Source organism: Convolutriloba macropyga, chromosome 8 (assembly GCF_964194025.1).
Source record: "Convolutriloba macropyga chromosome 8, txConMacr16.3, whole genome shotgun sequence".
NCBI lineage: Eukaryota > Metazoa > Xenacoelomorpha > Acoela > Convolutidae > Convolutriloba > Convolutriloba macropyga.
The window spans coordinates 2,439,553-2,463,378 of NC_134475.1; positions in this window are offsets into that span (position 1 = coordinate 2,439,553).

Consider the following 23,826-nt stretch of genomic DNA (forward strand, 5'->3'; position numbering starts at 1 on the left):
ATTTCCTAAATTTATTTGCCACGAAAAGTTGATGCAGGGAATTTTTATAAGAATTTTCGGTGAATTTCGTGGTGAATTTTTGTAAGAAATGCGGTGAAATGCTGTGAATCCCCGCATTTCCTACAAAAATTCACCGCATTCACCGCATTTCTTACAAAAATTCACGTAAAAACCTCGATCCGGGTTTATAACTGTTCTTTGAAATCACAACGTAATCTGATTGTACTGATTGTATTGGTACTCTGTCTTTTTTACGACTCGGAGGGTAACTCGTGTGGTAATCTATTTTTTAATGTGAGAATTCCTAAGTCGCTTATTTAAAAACTTTGACCATAGCACCTCTTTGAGTCATAATAAAGAGAGAGTAACGAAATAATCCACATTGTTGAATTTAAAAGATGCCAAAACGCTACCTATAAATGAACAATATTACAAAAAAACCGAATGAAAAGAAAGAACCAATGACTCAAAGTTTACATAGCAACTCTTGACAATATTTTCTTTAAAAAATTTGCTGAATCGCAATATATTTCCTCGGAGAGTTTAGAATTTTGTGTAGAGAACATACACACAACCATTAGCACACTGAACAGAATTTGAAATGCAGAAAGCAAAAAAAGGAAAAGCATAAAGAAATTATGAACAAACTCCTTTAATTGAGAAAAGCCTCTCTTGAGCAGAAATATCATAGAATATATCTCAACAACCCTTTAAGAATGATAAATTTTTTTAAAACGACTAAAAATAGAAAAGAAGACATAAAATTCTAAAAGATAGACAAAAGATGCCAAAAATTGACTTAATTTGATAAGTTTTTGTTTAAAGAAGAAACAATTTGAAAATGAGAACAAACGAAACAGTTCATCAAACACGCAGTGAAAAGCAATTGCAGCCGGAAAATTTGCGTAGACAGTATAAATTTGAGAGAAAGTGACATATACAACCGAAAATTTCAGAATGAGCTTGATTGAAAAAAATAGATCAGTATTGTTCAATATGAAAGTCCTATTGGCCATATATATATATATATATATATATATATATATATATATATATATATATATATATATATATATATATAGACCCTCTTTTCACAGGATTTAAACAAAAATGCTGCACTTGATAAAAGTACTGAAAGAAATCCGCTAAACAAATGTTAAAAACAAAAAAAAATTGTGCGTACATTTTTTGAGAGAGAGAGGTAGAGAGGGAGATCAGAGAAAAATAAGCGTGAAAAAAAAGATTCGGTAAGCGAGCAAAACTCTTTTTCGCGTCCCGCTTTTTCAGGTCAGCTTGTTAGTTTAACTTTAAATTTTCTGTACAAAGAGATTCCTATCGTACAGAGAGTAACCAAACTAAAAAGTAGTAAAAATTGAAATAAAACTACCGATTGGTATAATGTTTTAATTTTGGAAAATTAATTGTTACTGTAAGAGACTTAATCAGTTAAAAACAAGATTTCGTAACAACGAAAATCATTCTACTCAACAACAACGAGAACAATATTCTTCGTCTTCTTGTTGGTTTTTGATGCTCATCAGTACAATCGGGGCAGAGCTTTTCAAACTTGTCCTCTTATGGTTGTGATCAGACCTTGGAGACTCTGGATAGAGTTCAAATCTGACAACACGTTTATTTAAAAAGACACACTTGAGAGCAGCCTAACCATACCGCTTATCTATCCATACTATAGACTGTAACTGTATCTCGACCCTAGACTGTGCTCCGATTAGACTATCAGGACTCTGGATTGGGTCTTTATCAGATCTTCCGTACTGCAGTTAGTAAGCTAGATTCAGATCAGACCGCGTCGAGTCTGTATGGTACCCTGGTCAAGATCCAAACAGAATTTGGGGACCGTAGATTTGCTGGCAGATTCTGTCTCCGCGTTGCGCTTTACCCCCTGTGCACGACCCATTTCGGTCTTCTCACATCTGGCTTTTGGTGGGGTATCTTAACATTTGGAGCTCTAAAACAGAATAAAAAAAGTGTTGAAATCCTTGGAAAATCAATTTCACTCATATTTTTGGAAAATCAATTTGGAAAATCAATTTCAGTCATAATTTTGAATTAGGAAATTAGTAAGTGCTTTGTTTTTGGTTACAGTAATTTCGAATTAAAACTCATATATTGAAAAATATTTGGCAAAAACAAAACCACAGAAAGTTATCTTTGATATTTTGTGTCTCCACTGCGAGAAACGATTAATTCTCCTAGCTAAGATTTCGCCTTTGCCGTTGACTAATTTTTTTTAGTTGAACGATGTCAATACAAAAGGAGCAAAAATCAACTGGCGTTGTGTACATGTTAAAATTATGCAATGTGGGTAACGACAAAAAAAATTACAGATGAAATCAGTCTTAACCGCCGGCTAAAGTTCACTGTACTGTTTCTTTGCCTGCATATAACTTCAAATCGTTTTATAATGGGGTTTAGGGTACTTCAACCGGAAAGAGACAGAATTCATTGATTTTTTTGATAGAGTTTTGCTCATAGGATTACTGTGAAGTGAGAGAGGAACTCTCAACAATTTACCAGACAATGAGCAAGGTCTCAGTGACTGATTTTGGCTTTAGCTTAACTGAACTAAGTAGAGAAGAAGTACACTATTTTTTCTGTTAAGTTAACTCAAAAAGTCTATGACTAAGACTTTTCTATTAGTCCGGTAATTAGTTGAAGCTTCATTACTTTTAATTAACAGTCTCGTCTTTTGTTTGGAATTTTTCTGTCTAAGTTTTTGTTAGGGCCTTTCACTTTGACTGTCTGTATTCATTCGATGATTATACAAAATACTGAATTGAAAATAATCCAACAAACAAAACGGTTAAACGTAAGGATTGCATTAAAAAAGGTAGCAAAGTTAATTATACAGTTATAAATGTGTAGTTGATTAACTCACAAATACCCCTTGCCAACATTTCTCTGATTTCCAATGAACACAGTTGAGTGTTCTGTGAACAAAATCACTCATTCGATTTTCCTCTCCGCGACATAAAATCTTCTATTTTTGTCGATGATATTTTTATGAAACAAACTTGATGGTGAAAAATCATAAGAGCGACTTATGAAGGCCCAATCCAGAGTCCGATTAGACTATCAGGACTCTGGATTGGGCCTTCATCAGATCTTCCGTACTGCAGTTAGTAAGCTAGATTTATATCAGACATCGCCCAGTCTGTATGGTACAAACTTGACGGTGAAAAATCATAACAGCGACTTATTGTCTGATCAAAGCTTACTCATCTTCGCAAATCCAAATTAAGAAACTAATGTGTAGATTTTTAAAATTGGCTTTAACTAGTTTTTTGCATATGTCTTTTTTTCTAGATTGGATTTTGGCTGGGGGTAAACATCATTTTGCTAATAGCATTGTCTCTTCTGAATCAAATACAACAATCAAGGCAATACGAATTAAGAAAAGCTAGACTGATGAAATGACAGATTGATGCCAAACGTGTCAACAAACGGAATACAATTTTTTGCTAAGGGAAGTTGCTATTTCTTGAAACGCGATCATTACAATACAGTTTTAGAGGACTCTGGACTTTGTGTCTCCACTGAGAGGAACGATTAATTCTCCTAGCTAAGATTTCGTTTTTGCCATTGACTAAACTTTTTAATTAAACGATGTCAGTGCAACAGGAGAAATTAGTTTAAATTAAGTCTATATGGATAACGTCAAAAAATTACTGTTGAAATCAAGCTTTAATGGCCGGCTAAAGTTCTACCGTACTGTTTTTGTGCTTCCATCTAACTTCAAAACGTTTTATAGTGGTGTTTCGGGTACTTCACCTGTGGATTTTTTTATAGATATTTGCTCATGGGATTACTGTGAAGTAAGAGAAGGACTCTCAACAATTTACCAGACAATGGAAAAGGTCTCAGTGACTGATTTTTAGCTTTAGCTTAATTGAACTAAAGAAGTACACAATTTTTTCTGTTAAGTTAGTTCAAAAAGTTTGTGACTAAGAATTTTCTATTAGTCCGGTAATTAGTTGAAGCCTCAATATTTTCAATTAATAGTCTCACCTTTGTCTGGAATTTTTCTCTCTCAGTTTTTGTTAGGGCCTTCCTTGTTTTTCACTGTGATACTTCAACAAACGGAATAGAATTATTTGATAACGGAAGTTGTTTTTTCTTGAGATGCGATCAGAACAGTACAGGTTTAGAGCCTTCGTGTTTGATAAACTCATATCAGCACTAACAATTTAGTGTGCCTTGCTTTTTTCAACATGGAGGACTGACTGATCTCCTATAATATTTGAAAACAGTAGAACAAAAAAATATCGCAGTGAAAAAAAATTTTCAATTGTTAACATTTTTTCATTAAAATTGACAAAGTCATATTCATTGTGTTTTCGAAAATTCAAATAAATAATTTTGCAAGAACGCTCATTGGGCCCAGTTTAAAAATTGCTTTTAATTGCTTTCAACTTTTTTAGACGTTTTCTCTTTGAATATATAGGTTACCATCAGAAATGAATTGAAAAAAAAAATAGATTGACTTCGAAATATTATCAGAAAGCAGATAATTAAAAAAATTGTGTAGGAAACCGGTACAGGTTTTGAGTCATTTTTAGGTTTAAATTAGCGCTGCTCTAAGCATATGTCTGCAGAAATTTGTTATAAAGACGTTTTGTGGTTGTCTTTTTAATTGAAGAAAGTGGTCTTGATTTGATAAACCTGAAGAGGTAAGCTCCAAATTTTCAACAGTTTCTGATGAAAGATTAATTTTTCATTTTGTTGAACTTCATTATGACACATATCGTCTTTTCCGGGGTTTGTTTTTGACTTTCTTTTGAGGCTTAATTGATGATAGATCTCATATTGTTTAAACCGCTGTTACTTCTAAAATCATTTTACACACAAGTAGTGGGAAAAAGGTGCTATTCCGCCACTTCCTAATCGGAAGACGACTAAATACCACCTTTTTCCCACTACTCTATATATCTACTACTTGCTTATACCCCCCCCCCATTTTATTCACTACTATATAATAGCTCTAATTTCAATCAAAAATCAATCAGAATCAAAAAATCAGTCAAAATCAGTCATTATTTTATGAATTACTCTAAGAGTGATTTTCACTCTTTATTTATTTTAAATCTGGTATTAATAAAGAAAAAAGACCTAAATCTAAAATATCAATAAAATCTAAAACTACATGACAGATAAATTTAAAGAAGAAGAGTTAGCTTCTAGAATATTATACCCTTAAACATGCTCTCTGAATTGATTTCTAGTATGACCATATCTATATCTATGAAGATAAATACATAGTCTACATTTCCTATTTCTAAATCTATATAGTGATATATGTTTATAAACATTACACATACTACATACTAGATGGATCAGAATAATGATATCCCAAATGTTTTATATAATCTTTCACTTTAACCATATTTTTACATACATAACAAGAATATTCTAATTCTTTACAATTATTACAACATTCCTTCCAAGACTTATTTTTACACTTATCACACTTCATTTTTCACTTTCGAAAAATTATTTTTTCCAAAATTTTCCCTAAATAAATACATCATGTCTCAATCAACTAATACTAGTGTCATAAACTTCTGCGATGTCTGTAATTTATCCTTTGAATCAAAGAAGGCTTTATACAGGCATCAATCATACGATCTCAAACATAAGGAACTCTTGGAGAAAATGTTTGAGTCTGAAGAAGAAGAAATCTTGGAGAAGGTGATAATTCAGATGAAGATGATTATATTATTAAAACTAAGACCAAAACTAAGGATATTATTAAAACTAAGGATATTATTAAAACTGAAATTGAAACTGAAACTAAAACTGAACCATGCCGGGTTTGTGGCTATAAGTTTAAAAATCAGATAGGTCTACAAACTCACATGAATAAACACTGGAGAGAAAATGTTGTCTTAAACGATCATTATAATATTAAATCAGGCTTTAATCAAAGGCAGTTATATATTACTAAATCTAATGGTATTTTTTATCAAGGACATTAATGAGCCAGTAGATTACATATTAGACGAGTTTAAACCATTTAAATCATATAAATATAAAGTTACTGCCAATTGCTTATATAAGAAGAGAGACTCAGAAGAAGAAAAGACTACTAATTTAAACTTTAGAACCGATGAATATATGGATAAAGATCATCGACTGAATCTAAACCAATGGCTTGATCATGTTAGAGAAACGTATGAGGGTTACGGCTACGATTATGAGTTCATTGGAATAACAGACATGCAAAAAAATATTAGAAAGGACTAAACCATTATTAGGATCTTATATTGAACTGCCACCAGTCCTAGGAGATAAAACAAAAGCCATTTTAAATATTAGAAGTAATAATTTTAGCTGTCTACAATTATGTATTACAGCCGCATTGCATCCTGTAACTGAACATGCAACTAGAAAAAATAAGTATATTAATAATCTAGTCGATGACTGGGAATATAATGAAACTGCATATGATTATATACCATAAATCCAAATTAAATATAATATCAATATTTGGTTTTACAGACTTGGTCGTGCTTCACCACAGGCCTGCGCAAGATAGTAACATAGCCAAAGTACAATGCTTAGGGAAATGTTCTATTTTTGTAAAAGATAGACAAAATGTTCGGATCCTGGTCTGGGAAGAACATTGTGCCCTAATTAAAAATGTAGAAGTAATACTAGAAAGTCCTAACACCAAACATGCCAAGTCTTGGTTTTTTGATAATTGCATCTATTGGTTTAGTTCTCAACATAAATGTGAAACCCATGAATGCTGTGTCCAAATCAAACCAAAGATTGTTTGCCCTAAGTTAAATCAAACTAAATTCAAGAATCAATATAAACAACAAGAAGTGAACAATGTTATATTTAGTGATATTGAATTTTACATGAAAGGAACAGATGAAAAGATTGGTAGCAATACATATAAGATATCTGAACATGTACCGATTGCTATTGGCTATAGTTGGCATAGCAAAGATGAAGTGCTTAGCAAAGATGAAGTATATAACAGATCAGGGAACCTGCTTCGCAGATCCACGAAGTGGCTTTGCCAATCATACTTTGGTCCAGACTGCATCAAAGATTATGTTAGAGATTTATTAGAAATAAAAACAAAATATAGTATTAAGATAAACAAAGCGATGATATATACGGAAGAAGATAAATTGTATCATAATGCTAATGATATATGTCACATTTGTAATAAAAACTGTGTTAAAAAAGTTAGAGAGCACTGCCACCAAACAAGTAGATATAGACGCCCAGCATGTAATATCTGTAACTTATACTATAGACATCAAAACTTCATTCCATTAATATTTCATAATGGAAAAGGCTATGACTTCAATCTATTATTTAATGAGATATTTAAACCGAATAATAGAAGGAGAAGAGTTGGTATCTTGCCTAGTACTAATGGCAAAGCTAGAATGCTTAGAGTAGGCATATTAAAGTTTATAGATAGTTACAGTTTCTTGACAATGTCTCTTGATAAAATAGCAAAGGTTTACAACATAAAAAAAACATTATATCCTTATGAACACTTTAAGGATGAGAATAGCTATAATAATAAACTAGGTAATCTATCAATTCAAGACTTTAGATCATCACTAACAACTAGGTTACCAACTCAAGATGAAGTAGATGATTTTAATAATTATAATAGTAAAAAAAAAACAGGTAAAGAATTAACATTAGAATATATGGAAAATGATATATTCATCTTAGGACATTGCTTCAATCTATTTGTTATGTTAAACATGAATACAAATAAACTCAATCCTCTACATTATATTAGTCTACCAGGCTACAGCTTCGATTGTTTCTTAAAACTAAGCAACGTTGAATTAGACACAATACAAGATGAGCAAATACTAAAAGACTTCATTAGTGCAATGAGAGGTGGTAGGTGATAGGTGTTATGGGTGATAGGTGTTATGGGAGATATTAAAAGTCAGAGTTAGAGTCAGAGTCAAAAATCAATTAGGGATCCTGCTTCGCAGATGGCTGAGCATGCCGAAGCATGGACGAAGTCCCATGACCGAAAGTCTATATGGTACATCGATGCTAATAACTTATACGGTTATGCACTAATGCAAAAGCTACCATATAAGGATTTTGAGTACTCCAACGCAACTCTAGACAAAGTATTAAATACTTCAGATGATAGTGATTACGGCTATTGGCTTATCTGTGAATTAAAATATACTAATGAATGTTTAGAGAGAACTAGCAACTTCCAACTACTACCCCATGGAAGAGAAGTAGAGAATAATGAACTGGATACAAACAAAGACCCCCAACTTCATCGAAAAACAAGAAACTAATATTAGATCAGAATAATAAATATGAATACCCAATACACTATCGGATGTTAAAGTTTGTTGTTAAGATGGGTATAAAGGTTACTAAAGTCCATTGAATAATTAAATTTAAACAAGATTATATAATTAGAGACTACATTGAACTTAATACTAAAATTAGAGCTGAAGCTAAAACTGAACCTGAGAAAGATATATTTAAGTTAATGAATAATTCATTGTTTGGTAAAAGGTGTGAGAATCCATTAAAGTATCTAGAAGCTAAGATTCTAACCGATGATTATGAAATATTTAAAGCTTTTAGTAAACCAACATGTAAAGATGTAATTAGATATGAAAATTATACTCTAATAGAATTCTATAAAAAGGAAATACAATCTGATAAGCCGATTTAATTAGGATCTACAGTACTAGAGCTCAGTAAGCTTCATATGTATAAATTCTTTTATAATGTATTAAATCCCTCGCTTAAAGATCTAATGTTACATTACATGGACACGGATAGCTTCGCGTTAAGTTTTAGCGAGGGCAATGTCGACAATGAGCACATGGATCTGAGTAATCTAGATAAACCAATAAAAACTAATAAAAAAATACCGGGCAAATTTAAACACGAATTAGGTAGTAAGGTTATAGAAGAATTCGTGGTATTAAATCCCAAAACATATAGTATAAAGAACTATGGGGCAAAAGAGAACGGAATAAAGAAAGAAAGTAATGGAAAGCACGAAGAATATTATAGTGCTCTAATAGATAATAAGGAAAGGATAGTAGAGGAAAGCAGGATTCAAAAAGTAGGAAGTTGTATGACAACAATTAAGATAAGTAAAAGAAGTTTAAGTAATTTTGATGATAAAAGATTTTATGTAAATAATATAAAAAGTTATCCCCTAGATGAAAACATGTATCTATTCAAAAGAGATCTGGTAAAAAAATCTGCGAACGGACTTCGTCTGTGGCAAGCCAAGCAGGTTGGGGAACCAAGGCCGAAGGCCCTTCCCTGATTAATAATACTACTTTAGAGCTATTAAAAAAATTAGGGTTAGATGTAAGTAAAGAATCACTAGAAGCACTAATCTGGGAAACAGCTCCGCTGATAAACAATATTAAAGAATTACTAATTAAGGAAGATAGAAAGTTTATTGAAACCGCTACTAGATTATATAATAACCTACCTACTTAATATAATAATATTTTTATATTTATAAAAAGTGACTAAACTAGAAACACTTATAGAATTAAATAATCTAGAAAAACAAAACAGAAAAAATAGATTAGAAGATAAATGAAAACAACAAGAATATTATGGTGAAATAGAAGAGTTATTTGATCGTTTAACTAAAACTTTAAATGCCAACAGTGAACACAAACTAGCATTAAGTGAACAAACATTAAGGACAATAGATTGGCAAAATCAAGAGTTAGATAAACAAACTAAGATGATCCAGCAAGCTGGCTTCCAATTTAATGAAGCTTTAACGAAGTCCAATGGCGAAGCTGTAGAGGAAGCTCGAGATAAACCAGGACTTTTAATAGATAATGACACAGCTCAAATTATTAATTTAATGTCATTTCAATCTAACCTTCAATTAGAGGTAAAGTTCGGAAATTTAGATATCGCTGAATTTGAATTGAATGATGTTAAACTAAATTATCAAGAAAATGCATTTATAGTTAAGGATAATATTTATGAACTTTCAGATGTGTTTATAAACTTTCTTACTAACCCAAATATAAAATATGGTGAAATCGAGGAAGATGAAAACAAAATTAAAAGGTTTTTATTTGATATTAGATATGATTTAGGAAAAGGGGATAAGAAAGGCGCTAGATATAGAACAATACAACGTATAATAGGTGTAAAAGATGATGTATTTGACAGGGGTTTAGATAGCAACCCTAACCAACAAAGTTGCCACCACTACTTGGACCCAAATAATTTAGTAGAAAGACTAGAATTATTAATACCAGAAACAAAAGCTGGTCATGATGGATTATATGATGAAATGCTGGATATATCTAAGCAATTGTTATCTGTGAATATTACTAATCAAGAGCAACTAGATAATTTTGTTTTTAACTATGGTAAATGAATAATGATGGAAAAACAACAACAACAACATTTATTAGCTAAGGAAGTATTCAGTCCTCAACAAAGTTTAGAAGAGAAAGAATAATACCATTATATAAAGATGAAACATGGTCAGCTGATTTAATTGATCAGTCATCTCTAAGTAAATACAATATTAATTATAAATATGTGTTGACAGTTATAGATATATTCACTAAATATGCATGGGCTATTCCATTAAAGAATAAATCTGGTTTATCTATAACTATTGGTTTTAAAATAGTATTATGTGAACATCCACAGGGTGGCTATGGACATAGAAAACCATAAAAGTTATGCGTAGATAGAGGTAGTGAGTTTTACAATAAAACATTTAAATCTTTACTTAAAGAATATGAAACAAAACTATATTCTACTTGTAGTGATTTAAAGGCTGTTTTTATAGAGAGATTTAATAGAACATTATTACATATAAATTATAAACCAATGTTCATCAATGGTGATGGTAATTGGGTAAATATACTAAATGATGCAGTCAAAACTTGTAACAATAACATTCATTCAACAATTAATATGACACCTGTTGATTTTTCTAATAATCCCGATAAGGTTAAGTACTCATTCATTTATAGGAATATTACACCTAAATTTAAAGTTGGTGATTATTTTAGAAATGCAGATAAACGTAATATCTTCTCTAAAGGTTACACTTCTAATTGGAATAGAGAATTGTTTAAAGTTAATGAGATTTTAAAAACACAACCACCAACTTATAAGATAGAAGATATGAATGGAGAGATAATAGAAGGTAAATATTAACAACAGGAATTATTAAAATCAGAGTTTGACTTTGAATCTAATAATAAAGTTTTAGAATCATTAAATATATTTCTTAATTTAAATAATGACATGAAACAGATTCAACCAGGCTAAACACCAATCGGGGAACCCGCTTCTCGGATCAACATTAACATCAACAAACAACTTAACACTAAGTAAGGCTCGCGGGTTGTTCCTAGAAGATAATGATAATATTGATATGAAGGATACCTATAAAATTACGAATATACAGCCTCCTACAGATGAAAAAGATGTTGTTAATAAAGAGTATTGTGACAATAACATATTATCCTCTTCTAATAAAATAGACATTTTAAGTAGAAACATAACTGAACTAAGTAAGGCTGACCTTGATAAAGTTACAACTAAAACATTACAACTAAATGAAACACAAGTTAATGAAGAACTAATTAAAGAATTTATTAAATCATCAAATAAAATCACAAACTCTGTTAAGTTTTGTAATAAACTTGCTGCTGATACTATCTCTAAATATAATCAATTAAAACAAGTATTTGATAATAATAAGTTTAATCAGAATATCACTAACATACAACTAGATGATATGTTTACTACGGGTCTAAAAAAATTTAAAGAAATTAATAAAAAGAATAATTCTGCAGTTGATGAAGCACTTATAAGGAATAAAAGAACAATAGTACGATATATAATTGCTATACTTTTACGAAGTACGTTAGTTGATAATAAAGAGCATGCAAGATTTGAGAAGCATCATGGTTTTAAACAAGAAGATATAACGAAAGAAAACGAAAGTTTTTTTACTAATGAAAATAAGCAAAGCTATGACGGAGTCCATGACCAATCCAACAGCACCGAGTGAGAGATTACTATATCCCAACTTGTCAACCGTTAATGAACAATACATAAATGAAAAGATTCAAGCCAATAATAAACTTAACAACAATATTAACATTATAAAAGATATGAAAAATTGTTATGAAACTGAAACTAATAACTATAATAAGAAAATAAATAGATATAAAAATTTTGTTAACGTAGCTGAGATAACAGAAATAGTATTGCCATCAATAGCAACAACGGCAACAACAACATCAGTTGCATTAACAGGTATAGGATTAGCTTATTCTATACCTACAGTTTTTGCAACATGAACTGTTTATGGTTCGTCATCAAAAACAATTAATACCAAAATAAGAAGTAAAATTATAAAGTATTCACAGATGTATATTTTAAGTAAAGAGTTTAGTGACAAGTTTAATAGACTATATACTAATTCAATGAATGATAATAAAAAGATAATGAAGAATATAATGAATTAGTTAAGGTATATGACGAATATAAGAAGATCAAGAAAAACAAGCTGAGTATTTTTTTAAACTAAAGTAAATACTGTTTGGTATTAATAGTACGTTTAGTAATAAAAATATTAGTATTAATATTTATCGAAAATCATAAACTTAATATAAATATAATCATAATCATAATCATAATCATGAATATAATATAATCATAATCATAAACATAATCATAAACATAAAATAATCATAATCATAATCAAACAATTATCTTTTTTTGTACCTAAGTATAACCCTATTCCTTTTTGTACTACCTTTATACCTTCACCAGTAGTTGCAAATTTAATTAAATCAGGTGTGGCTGATAAAGCAGCTCTAGGGTTTCTAGAGGCAGCTGCACTTCCTACTTTACTTGCTATTTCTAATGCTCTTACAGGATTATTAGCAACTTTCTTTCCAAAGTTAACTGTAGCTTTACCAACAATTTTAATGAAACCTTTCGATCCCTCTGCTTCTATTGTCGCATCAGATACTGTCATTGACTTATTCCTTCTACATTTAGTGCAGGATCTTCTTAACATTTTAGTACTTTTTGAAGTAATAGCTCCACTTATATTATTCGCACCACTATAATGTCTGCCACCAACTCAAAGAGAATTAGTTTTGAACTTATTTAAAAGACTCATTTCTATATGTTAAAAATTATTGAAGTTAAAAAGTATAATCCCTTTGTTATTATTAAGGCTACGATTTCCACCCGCGAGCGAAGCTCAAAAACTAAGCCTAAGGTTAGGCCCAAGGCTAAGATTAAGCTTGAAGCTGGAGTCTTAGCTCCTGAGAATAAAAAGAAACTAGATATTTTTTATGCTAGGGGTTTTGTTAAGACAAGAAAGAAAAAGTTATAATGACTAGGGCTATAGTTATAATTATAATTATGATACAATAAGCCTCCGGCCATTAATCTCTACGAGATTATATCAACCATCTTATTACCATCTCACCTATTCACACTAATAACCTTTCTACATAATACTGATGCATGACATATAACATCTGCAACTGCAGCAGTAAATTTAAAATTAGGTTGTATTGGTTGTCGACCTAGATGATCATTTTGATATCTAGTATCAAATACATAAATTCTAGAACTACTATTGAATGTTCTATGATTTATAAATTGTTTTATGTTATGTGGTAACCCATTATAATCTTTATTAAAGCTAACAACCTCTTTAAAAGCCTCATTATAATTATTAGTACCATAAATAACATTCATTTTATCCTCAGGATAAAACTCAATACCAATCTTACAGTAACATTCAGTAACATTCATTATATGAAATGTACTTGCATCATGAGTTTGTTCATTAATTTTATTATTTTCAAAACCAACTATTATATATTGCGGTCTTTCCATACCACTTTCCATACCAAGATCAAACAAGAAGTTAGTAGCATTGGGTACATTCTTATAAAATGTATTTCTTTCATAAAAACTAAAGTCTACATTATTCTTTTTACTTAAAATTTTTGCACAATAATTCTTTTATCATAACTAGGATCAGAACTAGGTACACACTATGATATATTTCTAATTTCTATATTACCATCATTACCAACTGCATCAGCACCAGCATCTAAATAGTACTCTATCATTATTTTTTCTTTTTAATATTTGTTTAAATCCTAAACCATATATAATCTTTTCTAAATCATTTACGAAACCAAATAGATCACTCATCTTAATCGTTATATACATATGACCTCGTTCTGCAGCAATATAGTCACCTTTAAGTTGGCTATCTCTTTTGCTTTGATTTCTAACAAAACCACTCTCATATTCATCATCAGTACTAGCTAATAACTTATACATCAATAGATTAGGATGACAATGATCTATATATTCAAAAGGCCTACCACCACTAGTTTCAAGCTTAACTGAACTAAACAGTGCCATCATGCCATAATTAACTAATCTGATATTAGCATTATTAGCAAATACACCATCAGCATCATCCGATACAACAAACTCTATCTCTAGATATGAATCACGCAAATTTAAATGATTCTCTTCTCTATTGAGTATGATATTATTATTATTTTTGATTGTATTCATTGTTGCTAGATTATTACTTTTATATTTTATAATCTTACTTTTGTGTTAATCATTTTTATAACCATAAGTTGTTTCCAAATTAAAATCCATTTTTGTAAGTCAAAAAATGTCCGATAACTTAATTCTATATGAACTACAAAAGATACATAAAACGCTAACTAAAAGTAAAGAAGAACATACACTTAACTTTAGAATGATAAAGCCAACAGAAAAGTTTAACTTTAGTGAACCTATACTTAACTCGTCAAAATTAGGTTTAATTAGATTATCTGTTTGTAATTCGATGTTTAAAGTGAATAGAAGGAACAATCAATTCTTATATGATACCCGAGGTGAAGGGGCCTACGGCACTGGTTCCCCAACACGGACAGATACCCGTATTTTAGCTGTTATACCAGGTGCAAATGAATTAATCGAAATAGCAGAATTAACAAAAGAAGAAACTAATGGTAATGTTATAATAGAACCTGATAAGAATACAATGAAAAGTTTAATGGAAATAAAACAAGGTGCAATTAACTTTGACATAGAAATTTCAATAGCCCCATTACTAGGATTTAGAAAAATAGTTTATAAAAAAGGTAAATATACATCTCATAAAATTGTTGATATTATGGGTTTTAGTACTATTAACTTTCATTGTAATGTGATATCTGGTGTTAAAGATAATGGGAATAACACAGACATACTATATACTTTTACTCTAACAGAACCGCCAGGTTACTTGTTAAATATTATACCAACGAATATCTTGTATCAAAATGTAACTAAAGATAGAATAGAATATATAGAGTTTCATATTAAAGATGAGCATGGAAGACCTATAGACTTTATTGGTGATGTATTAAATTTTACTTTGCATCTATGTTAACAGCTAAACTTAGACTTAGACCAACCTAGACTTAGACTAAACAGTTCCTATTTCCCTAATAATCATAACATATTTGAAATAGTAATTTTTCCTTAAAAAATGTTTAGTATTAAATGTGATCAAGGTAAAAATAAGTCCTGGGCTCAAAGTTGTAATTGGTGTCAGGGTAAACCATATCAATACTTTATATGTAATAGAGTTATAACATATAGAGATAAACTTGATCATTTACTAGAACATTTTAATAATCCTGATCAATATCTAGCATGTAGAAAGTGTAAAGTACTTACACATCAGCTTAGATTTAAACAATTCTATTGTAGGTTATGTACATATTCACAGATTAGTATAGTTATGAATTATAATTAAACATAAACAATTATAATTAAAAAAATATATATTATAAACACAACTATACCATATTCACAGATTAGTATAGTTATAAATCATAATTAAATATAAATAACTACAATACTCTCCGATCCCAATTCTTAGTTTACCATTAATATTTTTAGTTTTAGTTATATCAATGACAATATAATTATAAGGCTCTTTCCATACGTTATTACATATATTAGCAAAATCGTAATAACTAAGTTTAATATTAATAAAGAAATCTTGATATATCGATGCTAGGACTTTACCTCTCTGTTCAAATAAAATAAATAGATTACAATTCTCTCTAACACTCTGCCTATCAAGAGAGAACAGGTTTTGATTAAGATATATAATATTGCAATTATTATGTCTAACTCTACAAAAGTATTAATTAATAACTGGTTCTTGTGCTCTAACATCATCGAATATCTTTAATTTCTTTAAGTTTTTGGGTAGTTTATCGGGAGATGGTAAATCTTTTATATCTTTAATAAATTCTATAATTGATTTTGGTTTATTCTTTCTAATCCATTGTATTGATCACCAGTAGGACCAATGATGTATACCTTATCAAAATACATACAAGCTAAATTTAGTTTTTTTAATAAGAATATCTTACCACATTCACTAGGACCAGATATTATACATCTAAAGTTATCTGGGAATGCGGCTTCAGCAATAATTTTATCATCATTTAACCATGATTGTAGATCTTCATTTATGTTTACAGAGATATTGTTAGTAGGACTATTGTTATTAGGTTTGCCCCTTTTGATGGGGCTTCGCCCATGTTTCACCATGTTTTTCATCAAATTGATATATAACACTATCATTAACATTATCATTATCATTATCGTTATCGTTATCATTATCATTAATATTATCATTAACATCATCATTATCCTTAACATTAACATTATCATTATCATTAACATTATCATTAACATTATCATTAACATCATTATTATCCTTAACATTAACATTATCATTAACATTATCATTATCATTATCATTAAATTTATCACTAACATTACAACCTAAACAAAAACACTTATTATATATTTCAGGACATTTAATTTGATTAACTAGAATATTTAAAGCACTTTTAATTCTAAATTCTCTATCAATAAGATAGATCATAAATAAACAATAAGCCCCACAATAAGATTCATCATATTGTTGTATTCTTTCATTAGAGCCTCGATCAACATATTCTTCTAAAAAATAATGGTGGGGTCTCAACACCAAAACTATCAAAGTATTACACAGGACCACCTTCTCTTCTTATAACTAAAACCCAATGTGTACCATCAGTTGGATGTAAATTCACAATAATGATGACGTTAGGTTCACTTGTGTTATCTGGAGTTTGATCTCTCATTACAATTTCAATTGGTGTTAGACTTATATCTTTTCCTATATCTTTTATTCTGATATCACTCATAGCATTATTATCAATATTAAATTTATTATTGAATTCCCCAAAAGTTAGGATAAGCATTTTTATATATAAATTTTATATATAAAAATGGATAAAGGCGGTATACATTTTTTTCTTATTAGTATAATTGGAATTTGTTATATAATATATGATTCAATACCAAGTAAATATACAAAACTAGAAGAAAACTTTGGTGGATTTATGAATAGGAGTCTAGTTAGATTTCAATATGAAAAGTCATCATTACATACTATTGTTTATGGCGGAACTGGTACGGGCAAAACATTTTTTATTAGACAATACTTAAAATTAAACTCAGTCAAAAACCAAGATCTGCGAAGCAGTTTCACTGATTAAAACCAAAACCAAGACCAAAACCAAAACCAAAACCAAGACCAAAACCAAGACCAAGCTAAAAAAATAGTTATAGTGTGTAAAGATGACAGAGACTGGATAGATCCTGAGTCTAATAAGTTTAATACTGGGTTTAATAAATGTGATATAAATAAGATCACAAAAAATAATATGCATAAATTTCAAAATTGTGTAATAGTACTTGATGATATGGGTGAGAGGTTAAATAAGGATTTAGCTTATTGTTTTACAGAAGGTAGACATCATAATATTCAAATGATTGTAATGTGTCATAAACCTGCTCAAAAAAATTAGTACAGCAAGAATGAGTTGTGATACTATTTATTTAACAACTTATAATGGACCTGATCTATTTAAAAACTTTAATGAGATATATAAATGTGAACATGACTTTAGTAAAATAATTAGTGAGTTAAATAGTAACCATTATAATCGTACAGATGGAATGTCAGATGAACTTCGTTATGGTGTAATTAAATATAATAAGAAGTGAAATACTTTTGTTATTATTAATGGTAATAGAACAATGATATATGATTCAAGAGTTGGTTTCATTGATTTAAAAGCTCTTAGTTTAAAAAATGATTTAAAAAGAGAAGATATAAATAAACTTATAGCACAACCTTAACTTTAACCTTAGCCCAGAAGTCTTAATTAGAAGTTGTAATAAATGTAATTTTAAAAAACCTCTAACTGATTTTGATGAGAGTAAGTATACATGTAGAATTTGTACTTCAGCTAAAGTTAACTGTCCATATTGTACTTCTGTTGTGAGATATGAGGGAATATGGGCTCATGTAAAGAAACAACATCCAGATGTAGAATTAACTAGAGGATTTAGTAGAAGCTTATTAGATAAAAGACAAAGTCCTAGAGCTGTAAGTCCTTTAGTTATTGTCCAAAAAGAGCAAAGTTGTTCATGTAAAAACTATAATTTTGTATCATTTCTTATTAAAATGGAATAAATATAGAAAAAGTAAAAGAAAATATAAATTTATTGAAGAGTATAGATAATTTGAAATAAAAGTATAAAAAATAAAAAAAATATCAAAAAAGAGGGAAAGAGGGAAAATATCAAAAAAGAGGGAAAATATCAAAAAGAGGGAATGAAGAGTATAGACAATTTTAAATAAAAGTATAAAAAAATATAAAAAATATCAAGAAAGAGACGATCTTCGTACTGGGGGATCACCCCGAATAAGAGTGAATCGCTCTTAAAAAGCGATTCGCAAAATATTAGAAAAAACTTAAAAATTATAGAGTTAAGCTGGTTTTTTATTCAGGTTATCCACGAAGTGGTTACATCAACTTTCGCAAGTTGGTTTTACGTGCTTGTTACACGGTCTCAATAGTTTTATACTAGTATCTGGGATACGTCCACTGGAGTCAGTCGGGATCTGCGAAGCAGTTTCACTGACAGAAACCGAACTATCCGTCTGATAACAGTTAATTACCAGCTTAACTCGACACTAGAGGTTTGCACTAAGTGAGACAAGAAATGATAGATTTTGAGTGAAAATAAAGGTAATTCGTAGTAGTGGATAAAACAAGCTAATATATAGTAGTGAATAAATTGGGGTATAAGCAAGTAGTAGATATATAGAGTAGTGGGAAAAAGGTGGTATTTAGTCATCTTCCGATTAGGAAGTGGCGGAATAGCACCTTTGCCTCACTACTAACACAATTAAAATAATACAAAATGGGAAACAAAACAGGACGACGTGTCAAACGTGCTGACAACTTTACTGCTAATTCCTGGTTACTGTTTTAACAAAGTCCATTTTTTTTAATTTTTTATGTTCAAAGAGAAACAAATCGTTTTTTTAACTTCCTTACTAAGCTCATTTTAATTTATCTTTAAAATGATTGCTGCAGTAATACATTCTAATTACGTAATTCTCACTTGACCATTTTGCTATTGTATTATTGTATGTCTGCATCTTTCTTAGACATTTTATCTTTGAATTTATAGACTACTGATCAGAAATGAATTGAAAAATGATTGACTTCAAAATAATATAGGAAAACAGATAAAAACAAATATTGGGCAAAAACCAGGTAGAGATTTTGTGTCAATTTTGGAATTAAATTAGCGCTTCTATAAGCATAAGTCTGCCGAAGTCTGTCATAAAAAAAAAATTGCTGTTGTTTTTTTGTTGAAAGAATTTGTCTTGATTTGTTAAACCTGTAGAGGTAATCCCCAAATTTTCAACACTTTCTGGTGAAAGGTTAACTTTTTTTCGTTAAACTTCATTATGACACCTATAGTCATTTGTAGGTTCTGTTTTTATTTTTTCTTGAGGCTTAATTGTAGAAAGCTTTTATATTGTTTAAACCGCTATCACTTCTAAAATCCTCAACAAAATTTAAATAAAATAAATTGAAAAGAAAAACAGGAGAACGTGTCAAACGTGCTGGCAATTTTTTTTTGAAAATCCTGGTTATTCTTTTGACGAAGTCTATTTTTGCAATTTGTAGAGTTCGAAGAAAATCAATTTTTTTTCTTGCGTACAACGCCCATTTTAGTTCTTCTTTAAAATGATTGCTAGAGTAGTACTTTCTAATCACGTAATTTTTTCTTGACAATTTTGCTCTTGTATAATTGTATGCCTGCATCTTTCTTAGACATTTCATCTTTGAATTTATAGACTACTGATCAGAAATGAATTGAAATATGATTGACTTCAAAATAATATAGGAGAACAGAAAAAACAAATATTGGGTAAAAACCAGGTAGAAATTTTGTGTCAATTTTAGAACTAAATTAGCGCTTCTATAAGCATAAGTCTGCAGAAGTCTGTCATAAAAAAAATTTGCAGTTGTATTTTTAGTTGAAGAAAATAGGACCAATGATGTATAGCTTATCAAAATACATACAAGCTAAATTTAGTTTTTTTAATAAGAATATCTTACCACATTCACTAGGACCAGATATTATACATCTAAAGTTATCTGGGAATGCGGCTTCAGCAATTATTTTATCATCATTTAACCATGATTGTAGATCTTCATTTATGTTTACAGAGATATTGTTAGTTGGACTATTGTTATTAGGTTTGCCCCTTTTGATGGGGCTTCGCCCATGTTTCACCATGTTTTTCATCAAATTGATATATAACACTATCATTAACATTATCATTATCATTATCATTATCGTTATCATTATCATTAATATTATCATTAACATCATCATTATCCTTAACATTAACATTATCATTATCATTAACATTATCATTAACATTATCATTAACATCATTATTATCCTTAACATTAACATTATCATTAACATTATCATTATCATTATCATTATCATTATCATTATCATTAACATTATCAATGACATTATCATTATCATTATCATTCACATTATCATTATCATTACCATTATCATTGTCATTATCATTAAATTTATCACTAACATTACAACCTAAACAAAAACACTTATTATATATTTCAGGACATTTAATTTGATTAACTAGAATATTTAAAGCACTTTTAACTCTAAATTCTCTATCAATAAGATAGATCATAAATAAACAATAAGCCCCACAATAAGATTCATCCTATTGTTGTATTCTTTCATTAGAGCCTCAATCAACATATTCTTCTAAAAAATAATGGTGGGGTCTCAACACCAAAACTATCAAAGTATTACACAGGACCACCTTCTCTTCTTATAACTAAAACCCAATGTGTACCATCAGTTGGATGTAAATTCACAATAATGATGACGTTAGGTTCACTTGTGTTATCTGGAGTTTGATCTCTCATTACAATTTCAATTGGTGTTAGACTTATATCTTTTCCTATATCTTTTATTCTGATATCACTCATAGCATTATTATCAATATTAAATTTATTATTGAATTCCCCAAAAGTTAGGATAAGCATTTTTATATACAAATTATATATATAAAAATGGATAAAGGCGGTATACATTTTTTTCTTATTAGTATAATTGGAATTTGTTATATAATATATGATTCAATACCAAGTAAATATACAAAACTAGAAGAAAACTTTGGTGGATTTATGAATAGGAGTCCAGTTAGATTTCAATATGAAAAGTCATCATTACATACTATTGTTTATGGCGGAACTGGTACGGGCAAAACATTTTTTATTAGACAATACTTAAAATTATACTCAGTCCAAAACCAAGATCTGCGAAGCAGTTTCACTGATTAAAACCAAAACCAAGACCAAAACCAAAACCAAAACCAAGACCAAAACCAAGACCAAGCTAAAAAAATAGTTATAGTGTGTAAAGATGACAGAGACTGGATAGATCCTGAGTCTAATAAGTTTAATACTGGGTTTAATAAATGTGATATAAATAAGATCTCAAAAAATAATATGCATAAATTTCAAAATTGTGTAATAGTACTTGATGATATGGGTGAGAGGTTAAATAAGGATTTATCTTATTGTTTTACAGAAGGTAGACATCATAATATTCAAATGATTGTAATGTGTCATAAATCTGCTCAAAAAATTAGTACAGCAAGAATGAGTTGTGATACTATTTATTTAACAACTTATAATGGACCTGATCTATTTAAAAACTTTAATGAGATATATAAATGTGAACATGACTTTAGTAAAATAATTAGTGAGTTAAATAGTAACCATTATAATCGTACAGATGGAATGTCAGATGAACTTCGTTATGGTGTAATTAAATATAATAAGAAGTGAAATACTTTTATTATTATTAATGGTAATAGAACAATGATATATGATTCAAGAGTTGGTTTCATTGATTTAAAAGCTCTTAGTTTAAAAAATGATTTAGAAAGAGAAGATATAAATAAACTTATAGCATACATGAAACCACTCATGATAAATGCAACAGATAGAAATACCATTAATCATGATAATTATCAGTTTTTTTAAATAAACTTCTTACTTTAAATAATATTAAAACTCAGAATGATGTTCTAACTAAAGAAATGATTATGGAAAGGGTATAAAAAAATTTATCAACTATTGGTGGAATTATAAGCTCCGGTTTAATTATTTTTAGTTATACTTATCCTGATTTGTTATCAAGAAATGCTGGGAGTGTAGCAATGGGAGCAAGCACAATGTTGAGTAGAGTAAATACATTGGTTAACGTTGGATATGGAGAAGAGTTGGATAATAATCTGCCAAGCAGTTTCACTGATCTGCGAAATACAATACAAGAAGAATATATAACTGAGGAGATTGGAATTTTAAATAGAAAGGGAGAAAAGTTTTTAACCAGACTATATGGAAATAATGAAGAATTTAGAGAAGAGATTATAAATTTTATTAGAGATAAAAAAGAATTAGACCTTGGATTGATTTTAGATAAGAGATGTAAAACTAATACACTCAATACGTTAGGAAATAAATATTTAGCAGAGTGTATGACATCTAAAGATAATACTAAAGATTTAATTGAAATCATGGCTAAACATTATCCGCAAAGCGGTTTGGTAAACAACGAACAAAGTTCGTACACCGATGGCGAAACAGGGATAAACTCCTATATGCGAAATGATTAGGTAAATATTAAAGTTTACCCTATTATAAATGCTTTTAAATTGTTTAGAGTGTAACTATAAATATGGAAACGTTGCTGTTTTAAAATATCATTATGAATCATATCATAAAGATAAAACTGATAAATGTATGTGTGGGAATATCATACTAAGTGGTATTTGTGCTAATAATTTTTCTCCAGGGGGTTGTTCTTTAAAAAATGAATCTAGTTCTGGTTCTAGTTCTATTTATGACACTAACTCTAACTCAGACCCTACCCCTAACCCTAACCCCAACCCCATCCCTAACCTTAACCCTAACCCTAAGCTTAACCCTATCCTTAACCCTAACCCTAACCTTAACCTTAACCTTAGCCCAGAAGTCTTAATTAGAAGTTGTAATAACTGTAATTTTAAAAAACCACTAACTGATTTTGATGAGAGTAAGTATACATGTAGAATTTGTACTTCAGCTAAAGTTAATTGTCCATATTGTACTTCTGTTGTGAGATATGAGGGAATATGGGCTCATGTAAAGAAACAACATCCAGATGTAGAATTAACTAGAGGAAGTCCTAGAGCTGTAAGTCTTTTAGTTATTGTCCAAACAGAGCAAAGTTGTTCATGTAAAA